The 11,219-nt window shown below is 40.7% G+C and overlaps 1 pseudogene; it reads left to right on the forward strand.

Annotated features, from left to right (window-relative positions):
* The window catches only part of LOC147149947 (uncharacterized), a 21,415-nt pseudogene extending 10,197 nt beyond the window's left edge, over positions 1 to 11,218 (forward strand).
* The last annotated feature ends 1 nt before the right edge of the window (position 11,219 follows it).

Here is an 11,219-nt window from a genome sequence, read left to right on the forward strand (position 1 = left end):
CCTATGCAACCAGATGGAAAATTAAGACTCATTCTTTTAACATTACAGTTAATGGCCGGATTCCCCCCGTGTACCAGTGGAACCACTAGCAGAACCATTTGAAGGACAGTGCCCCCTGTAAGGCGGGAAGTTAGTCAGCCTCATCTTATTATTAAGCAAATGCGTACAAGTAATAATTGAAAACAATCTCGAAAGAATTGGAACCAACCTCAGAATCAGTTCAATTATTATAATTATACTGTGTATAAGTGTTTAAATCCAATCCAAACGTCTGTGTAATTAACAGACACAACTTTGACACAGATTTTTTTTCAAACCCACACACACATTCCTAAAGACAGCAGTCATGTATTATTAATAGTGATTTTGCATAAATGTATTCCAAAATGACTTTATTATTCAATGGATGATGAGAGTCGTGATTCATGTGGCTCGCCGGTGGATAAAAATCTGACACAAGTGGGGGTTTTCAAGAGTTCTGAGAGGTTCTTGTTTACCTCTAAAATATTAGAATTCACCCAAAGTAGAAAGGCTAAGGCTGTTATTTATGTGTTTCATATTTATTTGCCAGACATGTTTTAAGGCACACATTCACTTTTATGCCCTAAGTGTATAGCTTAAAGAGCCCTAATAAAACCGTGAATAAATTTTGCCTGCAACATAAACTCAGTCATCATTTCCCCCTTTGACACCACACCTCACATAATAAGCATGTTGCGCAAAGGCAATGTGTACGATACATTTCTGAAGCATGCAGTAAGTGTTGGGACAGCTGATTCACTGGTTGTTAATTAAACACAAACTACACAATGTATTACTATGAAACATTTAACTGTGACATAGTCATGTCAATAAACTAGTAAATCTTTTTTTGTCAAGAGTATTCTATTTGTTTTGATGACACTTTCTGATCTTGGTTTTTTTTTTTCTTACTTTCCTACTTTTCAGTGCCCTCCTCTATTTTGGCTTATAGTTGCATGTGGGGAAAAAAAACTGTAACTGACCCTGTAAAGACAATATAGTGAATGTCATAATTTAACGCCAGACAGTGGGTTCTCGATTACGTACAATGCAAGGTCATTTTTCTTCCTAAATCCTCAGCTGTGGAGATATCTAGTTGGCCGCTAGGGGGCAGAAAAGCTCCATGCGTGGCGACCATGGCGCAGACAGTGTGTTTGGAATAGACTTCTTGATTCTCTGCTTCTCTGAGCCTGATGTCTGAGATGATTCAACAAAGTAAAAGTACATAACTTTACATTAATTCATTTTCTGATTTCAACAACCTGATAATTCATTAAAGCGGCTTCCAAACTATGACCTTAAATGTGTAGACTTTTCTGTTATGTTAATTCATGTTCATTGGACCACAAAGATCAAACACTTGGGAAGCAAACGCTGCATATTCACAGAAAGCCACTTGCTCAGCATTTCCAAGTTATGTTATTATTGATTGCCAGTTGAACCAGTTAATGTTTATATTCAACATTATTTAATTCAACTTCAATTTTAATTGGGCTTAATAAGATTGTCTGTGACAGATCGTGACTATGTTTAGTGGATCTTTTCATGATGTGTCGAGGTTAAGAAGCCAAAGTGCAACCTCTTTTGGTGGCTGAGCAGGAAGGGAACTTTGCGGGGGTTTCTGGCTTAAAGATCCCCCCATCTGCTCAACCATCTGAAGAAAATCTTTCAAAATGTTACAATGCATTTGGTAGGGGCCAATGTTTTCCAAGGCCTTACAGTGCGTAATTTTCATGCATAGTGCAGCAATGTCATTATCATCATAGCATCGATGAAAAAACATGCAAATGCTGCTTTAAATCATCCTGACGTGTATACGTCCTCAACTATGTGCTGGCGTTATCAGCCACACGGCCAGATTGCATTTGTTCCAATTTGTATAATTGTTAACTCTGCAGCAATTATAACAGCCAAAGTGTTTTACCAGATAAAGGTATACATACAACTTTTTCCCCCACAATAGTCTGACGATGTCTTTATGAGGGCCTCATGTCGGACCAGTGCGCAGGAATTACACTAATGCAGGGTGACCGAGGCCCTTTCATGCGACAACCCCCCAACAGCTGTCCCCAAATCAATACATGTCAGAGAAATATGAAAACAAACATCTACAATGCATGGATCCACTGCCTACTTGGACAAATGCGCTTGCGATTGGAAATGAAGGATTAAGTAATGAACTTGAACCTGGCACCTCGTCAATGTCTGGAATTTACGGAGGAGGATTTGGGTCACACTGAAAAGTAAAAGTTGTCGTAAAATTACGAAACGTCCTAGAGCCACAAGAATAAAGTGGAAACATCACGTGAATATGAGACAAAAAGTAAAAATTAACGAGGATTATCAAAATATGAGAATAAAGTGGTGATATTACAAAATAATTGTAATTATTACAAGGTTATATTTGTATTTTCTGTGACTAAAGTTGTAACAGAGACATCGTCAAGTTATACAATAACTAAGTCAGTTACAACAACAAATTGTAATCAACAAGGTTATTTGAAATGTGCATAAAGTGGTAATATAGCTCAACAGTTGCGATTTCTACCAATGAAAAAAGTCGCAAAGTTACGTGAAAAAAATGGCTGGATTTTTATCGTAAACATTCTTCTTTAACATCAGAACTTTGTACACGATACATTCTTGTAACACTTATACACGATAAATACAACTACATTCTTGTGACATTGATGACCCTTTCTCATATATTACGACATTATGACTTTATTGTCATAACGTGACACCTTGCAACTTTTTTCCGACTCACAATTATAACTTTTTCCTCATACGTTACAAAATCTTGTAACGTTACGTCTTTGTCGTAAGGTGAAGACTTTCTACCGACATTTTTTTTCCCAATCTCAATTTTACAAATTTTCACGGTGGCAATTAGCCTATCCATGATGTCTTTGTCTTATTTTGTATATGTCCATTAAAAAAAGAAAACATTCTTTTTGAATATTCCCATATGCATAAAAGCCTCGATTTTTGCAATGGGTGGGGATGGGGTGGGGTGGGCTGGATGGGGGGGGGCGCTTGGGGGGGGGGGGTCTTTCTGTTCTGCACCAGCACATGCAGGACAGAAGCTCTGCATCTGTTGGCGCCAATGTTAGTCTTAATTACTGGCCTTCATGTTCTCCGTGGCCCGCAACCGTCTTTAATTAAAACCTTGATTAGGGGGGAGGAGGTCCCGGGCAAGACTATTACCAGATGGGTTTCCAGCAATCATAATAAAGACTTTATCCGCTGATGCTGCCTGCCTGTGTGCGCCATATCAAAGAGCAGCCTAAAAAGGAGGCTGTTAATTACGACGGCAATTGCTTGTCTAATTAAGGTTCGTTTGTGATTAGATTTAGAAGTACGGTCTGTGTGCGCTTCCTATAGGCTTTACACTGTATAGGCTGGGTGCGTGCACAGCGGGGTGCAGATCAATAGTGGCGCATTGACCCGGAAATGTTTCTCAAGAGAAGTCCTCCGTAATAAGCTCGAGGTGCACATTGGTGCTACATCATGTTGCCAAACAGACATCTCAGTCAAATTTTAGCCCCTCCCAACCGGGCCACCTTCACACCCTTACACATTTCCCTTGAGATAACCATTTTTTGAAGAGGTCAAATTTATGTCACATTTAACGACTATAGTGTCGGAACTTCTGCAGCTTTCTTTTTTTTTTTTTTTTTTTTTTTTTTTTTTTTTTTTACAGACACAACCAGCTGACGCGCAAAGAAATAATGCATCGTGACGCATCCTGGAGAAAAGCATCTTCGCGAGTTTGGATCGGGCATATTATGAATATGAATGTGGCCAAATAGGATTGCGGAGACACCGCGAATGCGCACTCGCCTTTTATATTCAAGACATTGAAACTTGCAACTAACAATCAGTTCAATTATCCTCAATATATTTTCTTCACCATAGCCTTTGTCCTCCAATGAGAGGCAGAGGGGAAAGAAGCGGGAGAAGGCGGGAGCAAGGAGTGATTTCTTGCTGCAATATATGTGCGTCCATTTTCCACACGGTTTGTCGTCGTTATTGCCTGATTTAGTGTGTTGCTTTTGCGCCGCCCCGTTTTCCCCCCTGCGCGTGTAGCAGCGCTGCATCCATTTATACGTATCACACAGATGTGCGCTCACGTTGTCACATCCTTTTAAAGACCGCCTGCGCGGAATCATTTGTACTGTTGTTTGTAGTTTTACGCACGGATATAATAGCTGCAGAACTGGCCTACGGTAACGCCACACAAACTCCCTTTTTGCGGTTTTTGCGCGCGAGAATTATTTAACTTTAACAGGACATAGACACGCACACGCGCACCATGATTTTTTTGCACCCCACCCCCCCCCCCTTTACTTTCGTGCTGAAAAATATCCGTCTAAAACTTTTTTAAAGCATAAATTTGTCTGATAGCTGACAGTATAATCACCCTTATTCTTCAGTTGTTCTCACTAGAATGTCTATTCTGTCTGACAGTGCACTCACAGAGGTTTTTTGGGGGGGGTACGATACCGTACAATCCCCCATAGTTGCTCCTCTGCAGCAAGTGCTCCAGTCTCTACGAGTCACGGAAAAATGCGCAAGTGTGTGCAGGTATACGCATGTGGAGTGATGTCTATTTTCGCGACTCCTCCAATAAAGGAGAGGTGGGGGGGGGGGGGGGCAGCACGTATAGTGAGATCTTTACAAATGCCATCTGGTCACCTGTCACTCGCTGTGCTTGTTGATTCGTGTGGAATTGAACCACCATGCCTTTTATTTAATCATAATGTCCATCATAGTGTGCAACATCTATAAAGTCGCTGCAGCATCCATGCTCATATTGCCTTTTGCAATTTGCTGTAAGTACAAGATGAAATGCATATTCTTCTATATTTGGTTTCATCGTAACCTGTGCCCGGGGGCTAGTGTATCAGGAACACAACTACCATACCGTGTGTTGGCGATATCGCACACCATGAATTACACACAAGAATGAACAACCTCAGCTTTATTCACGAAAGTAATCCAGCTCGAGTAATAGGGGGAAGCCCCTCCGTGCAGACCGAGCTCCAAGCTTCTGACAGGTGTCTTAAACGTGGCGAGAAGACACTAAAAAGGGTCAAAACATTAGGTACAGGGCTAATGACATTAAATATGTAAGATTCTGCCTTTTCAAAGACGATTTGGGTTTGGAATGGCAGAGGAATTCATGCACAATATTTTATGACTGCGGTTGTTCATCCGTCAAACTACATCATCCTGAGTTATTTATATTATTTTCGTTTCCTTACGTCAAGAGAAACAGCTCTGATGCACCTCTCCCGTATGTCTTGTACATCATTTAATTGTGCAGGTGTTCTTAACGAAGTGTCGTTCAGTTTAATTTAAATTCAAGTCCCACATGTTGAAATAATTTAACTGGGAGTAAAGCATATGAAAATAGCAAAAACAGGACACAAAACATGGCTAGCAAACAACACGGGGAAGATTATTTGTATTTACTTTTTGGACTATGAAAACACACTTGAAGTAGTCACTGGCGTATTTGCTTTAGGTTTCATGTGTGAAAACCTTAAGTCATATAAGATAACGGTTTAAGTATCTTATTCTTTGACAACATTTGTCAAAAGTGTACAACAGGCCCAGAGCCGATATTCGATTATGAAGCCTATGTGATTATATATTCTGTGTCCAAATAAAACTTGGATGCGAGTATAATAAGTGCAAGAAAGGCTCGTGTGACGGTGCTGGACACAGGCCAACGCCCTTTAGCTGACGCGCAATTTACCTCGCCGTGCGTAATTAAGCAGACCGGAGTGTGTGTAACACTTTTATTTTTTGAAAGGCTCAATACGCTTCCATTAAACGTTATTAAAGCTCGGTGAGTGACGAGCTCACATTTGTCTTGTCAGGACATCTGACAAGCTCGTTAGCTCCCATTTTCCCCTGTCAACTCACGGCGCGACACGGACACTGACTTCTTCAGCCACTCGTGGCCACCGAGAGTGGCAAATGTGCACAGGGGGAAAAAAACGAGAGAGAAGAGAGAGAGAGGAGGGTAATCACAATCAAATGTAAACACACATGCAGCTGGGTGTCAGTCATTGCTTTTTATTTTATTTTATTTTATTTTTGAATCCAGATCTTTCATTATTTAAATAATCTCATTTAAAGGGTCATGTATCTACAGTTTGAACTCGTGCGCATCGGAGGTGTCGTCCATTGGGATCGTCGTGAATAAAATCAGGCGATCTTGTTATTTTGGGAAAGAAACGACGAGGTCGGGGGGGGGGGGGGGTGACACTTAATGGCATGGCATCTTTCCGCTCTCTGCACTTTCAGATGCAATCGTAGATCGAAGTCAGCCTTGTCACGTTGAGCCAAAGTGAATTCCTAACATCCAGGACGTGGCTGTCTACTCCGGACAAATTGCATCCAATCACCCCGGGGGAATTCGGCTAATGTCTCCATCCAGGGCCGCGGGAGCGGGGAGGGAAAACAAATCAAACCGCACACTGCAGAGCGTGGAGGGGCTTATTAAAACATTTCACACACGGTGGGAGAAATAGTCAGGGTGTGTGTGCGCGTATGTGTTTGCAGGAGGTAATTAGGCTATACACTCTCTGGACACTGTCTTAAATTGAATATATTAGTGGAGCGCATTACGCTCTACATGCCTGTTTTTTTTAGGAGCAAGCAGCAGCAACAGGTTTTCAAAATAAAAGACTACCAAATGTTATCGTCATATGTAATAACAACAATGAAATGCAATTAAATATACGACCAGTTAATTCGTTAGTTGTCAGTGTTCAGCGGAACCTCTTGAACACAACCCATTCTCTTTAATTGCCTGACTTTAAACTTGTTCTAACTGTGTGAAGGTGTGGACTTCACGCACTACACCATCAACTTTCTTCTTCTTCTTCTTCTTCTTCTTCTTCTTCTTCTTCTTCTTCTTCTTCTTCTTCTTCTTCTTCTTCTTCTTCTTCTTCTTCTTCTTCTTCTTCTTCTTCTTCTTCTTCTTCTTCTTCTGTTTTATTCCTAGCGCTTTCTTTCAGGCGCTACTCCTTCCACAATTATCAACCGATTCTCACGTTCCAAATTCAATATATTCCAAAAATTCACACCATGAGACGTTCCATTTTACTCATTAAAAAAATTTACAGTTTTCACAATATTTCAGGTTTTCCACCCCCCCCAAAAAAGATCATTCAACATTTCACATTTACATCGCTCCAATTTGAAATTCATAACATTAATCTCATTCAACTCACTTTATTAAGGCTTTTCAACATGCCGAAAATTCCCACTTACCAAAAATGAAACATTTTCTCCATTAAAATAACCACAAAAAATTCAAAATTATTATAATTTTGTAGTTGTCCTCTATTTTCTCAATTTTTTTGACTGATTCTAATCGTTCCAACTTTAAACTGTCCAGGTTATTCCTACAAAAAAAATCACACTGACCAAAAATTTAAAATTTCCTCCATTAAAATACCCACAAAATTTTCAAAAATTATGATTTTTTTTGGTTTTTCTCCTCTAATTTCTACATATTTTCACAGATTCAAACTGTTCGGACTTTAAACTGTTCAACTTATGCCGTTACCGATTCCAAAAATTCCCACTTAACAAACATTCAACATTTTCCCCATTAAAATACCCACAAAATATTCTTAAATTATATTTATTTTTAATTTATTTTTTCTGTTTTTCTCTTTGAATTTCTATATTTTCTTGACCGATTCAAACTGTTCTGACTTCAAACCATTCATCTGATGCATACCGATTAAAACAAATTCCCACTTACCAAAATTAAACAATTTCCCCATTCAAATACCCACAAAATATTCAAAAATTATTATTTTTTCCCTCCTAATTTCTACAATTTTTGTCGGATTCAACTCCTTCCAACTTTTTACCTACCCAGTGAGGGGTTAGGAATGCAATTTTTTTTTTGTCTCATTCCAAATTTCATATTTTTGGGACCTTTCCCCCCCTTTCCCATCCTTAGCTAATGGCAAACATTTTGGCATACAATTACATCACCATTTTTCATCCTTTTCAAATCATTCCCACTTCAACGTATTCCAAAAATTCACGCCATAGGGGTTTCCTTTTTTTTTCCTGAAAATTAAGGTTTTCCCAAAATTTGTAATGTTGTACCCACAAAACCTCCATCCAATTGCAATGGGACTTTCATTTAAGAGGTTTTACGTGGTTCCCATTCAAAATTCAAAGTATTCACTTCATTCAATTAACCTAGGGCCGCCGGCCATTTTGGAGAGGGACTTTAGGTACAAGCCGCATTTTTGCCAGCATGTCTCTCTGGTGCGGCAGCCATCTTGAACAGGACTACCTTAGCTACAACGTCTCGGAATTTCTCTCCCCTACACTTTCCCGATGAGGCAGCCATATTGTTCAAAATTTTAGGTACACCCGGTCCAACTTTTACTTTAAATGGGCTTCCGTTAGCGTTTCTGACTACCAACTTCAACAAAGTTGAAGTCGAGTTCACTGACCGACTTCAATCTGAGGTCACTCTACAATGGCGACCCACAAGGAGACACAGACGGTGAATAGCAAAACATAATTAAAAATATTATAAACATATATTTATCTCTTTTTTTATTTTTACATTGATTTAGTTATTCTAAGTAACTTAACGTAACACAACGTGAGTTGCGCTGACTATGTGAAGATATGCCGTTATCTTCCTGTATATATGAATGATATGTTATGAAGATAAGCTATTCCTTTATTTATATAAGGAATTTATGAAGAAGGTTTGCTGGAAGTCAGAATGTGTTGTGATGAAACAGAACAACAAACAATTTATCGGAATCAGCCATCTTTGTTGTTTACATTCGCCTTGAACTCTTTGAGGTCAGTACTGGGACAAACAAGTGAGATAAGTCTGATTTTGAATGCAACTACGTGCTTGCCATGTGCACGTCGATAACCAGTGGTATTACGGGAAATAATCAGTGGTTTTACCAGGATGACAGGTGTGGATGGGCATTAGTTTTACCTTGGGGGGCAAAAAGTCCTACAATGTTCAAGTAGGTCGAAATCCAGCGTAGGGCTACTGCACCTTATAACGTGTTTTGTTTTCTCCTTAATTGAGGTAACTGTTGTTGTGATTTGGGCTAAACAAATAAAAGTTGATTTGATTTTGATTTTTTATTTCCCATTCATCAGAACTATATCCAGTTTTCCTTGGGTGGGCAGAGCGTGTCCGTGGGTGGGCACTGGCCCCCCTGCCCCACCCCTCTGGTAACGCCCCTGGAAATAATGCTGTTTTTAGCATTTAGCCTTCATTTATTCAATACGTTCCAATGTGCTTTGCAAATACATTCGAATGTGTATGAACAGAATGGCTTATTAACTTTTATATTTTTTAACTTGAATGAATGACAAAATAAAAAAATAGCTGGAGTGGTGGGGGGCCTAACGGGGTTAGACCTGTAGCGCCGTATACATGAATCAAAACAATTTTTGGTCTACTCAAGAGTGCGTTTGCGCCACCAACTGCCCATACCCGGGATAGATCATTTGAGTTTTTGGAGTGTAGTCACGGAACTAATCAAACTCGTCAGTCGGGGCACCAGTAAGGATTTTAAAAACAACAACAGCAAAGTGCACTGTATCACTCGTGGGACAATCAGCCTGACAGCGTCCATCATGACGTCATATGTTCCAAAGTTGATCGGCCATGCACGCCATCAATGGCAGCGCGCACATCCAAAGGCCCCCCTCGGACACGCGCGTCTAAGTGGTCACCGTGGAGACGTGGATGAACATGTGCTATAGCTGTAAAATAGTAACCGTAAAGGCCCGTTTCCCATAAAACAATGAGTGCACGCGTGCTTTTAGGGAGGAGTGGCGGTGTGCAGCGTGGTGACGGCCGAGGGAGAATGGCAGTGGACAGATTTGCGTTCACGCTTGATCAGCTCATGGAGAGCGGGCAAGGGGGTGGGGTTGGGGTGCAGGGAAAGGCAGCACCTGGCTTCCACCGCTGCAGCCAGTCTCTGTTTATTGACAGCCTGATAAGCATAGGGCGGGGGGCCCGAGGGTGGGTGGGGTGTTATGTCGACCCGTGCGGTTTCCAGCGTGGATGTCGAGCACCCTGCTGCGTTGCACGGTACCGCCGCTCCTAATGGACGTGCCTGCAAATAATAATGGAGCAGGCAGACCAGACCAGACCGGCCCGTACCTGTCTGCGCGCCGCCCCTGGTGCGTGTCCTCTTCCTGGGAGACGGACGGTCGTCACGGTTGTCCATTTACACGCCACCTTGTTCAAATTGACACAAAACACGTCATCTTGTGAAAGAGGCTCGCCAGGCTTTTAGCCTTGCTCGCTAAAAGCCAGAGCCCTATTACAGGACCGTTTTATGGAGCTTCACGCCTAAAAAGCAAAAAAAAAAAGAGGGGAAAAACACCTGAGTCTGTAATACATGTTTACGATGACTTGACACCCGTACTGTCCACACCTGTTGCATACTCATGCGCAAAACAACACTTAGACCCTGAGCAGAAACTCATCTAGAAGAATAGAATAAGAATAGTGCAAACATATCACTGCTGTCAAGATTTAATCTCCCTCGTGGGAGAAAGTGTCTGTCTCCTTCTATCAAACTATCGTTTTTTTCTTTCTATCTATCTATCTATCTATCTATCTATCTATCTATCTATCTATCTATCTATCTATCTATCTATCTATCTATCTATCTATCTATCTATCTATCTATCTATCTATCTATCTATCTATCTATCTGTTTTATATTATTATTATTATTATTGTTGTTGTTATTATTGTTATTGTTATTATTATTGTTGTTGTTGTTTAAAATGTCTTAGCAAGTTTCGAACCAAATAAATAGCAATTATTTGTTAAAATAAAAAAGAAAGAAAAAAAACTTGCCCATTCACATGCACCCCCTTATAAAGCATCTACATTATTTGCTCTGCAGACTGATGATGTGTGCCGCTGTTTATGTCGAAAATTCAACATTGGTCCCCATTGGTATTTCGAGACGTAAACATTTGAAGTCACTAACCGGATACCGACTTGTTCCAGCCGAGTGATTCGTGCAGAGTCCCGCCCACGGGCCACGCTACCTCCGTGGAGCACTTCCCCATTCTCGGCGCCCTTCGTCCCGATCAAGCCGTGACGTGGGCCTGCCACCGCAGCCAATCACAGAAGAACTCGGCCTGAT

The sequence above is a fragment of the Filicampus tigris genome, chromosome 3, assembly GCF_054856515.1.
Source record: "Filicampus tigris isolate MCC_2025a chromosome 3, RoL_Ftig_1.0, whole genome shotgun sequence".
NCBI classification, from domain to species: Eukaryota; Metazoa; Chordata; class Actinopteri; order Syngnathiformes; family Syngnathidae; genus Filicampus; species Filicampus tigris.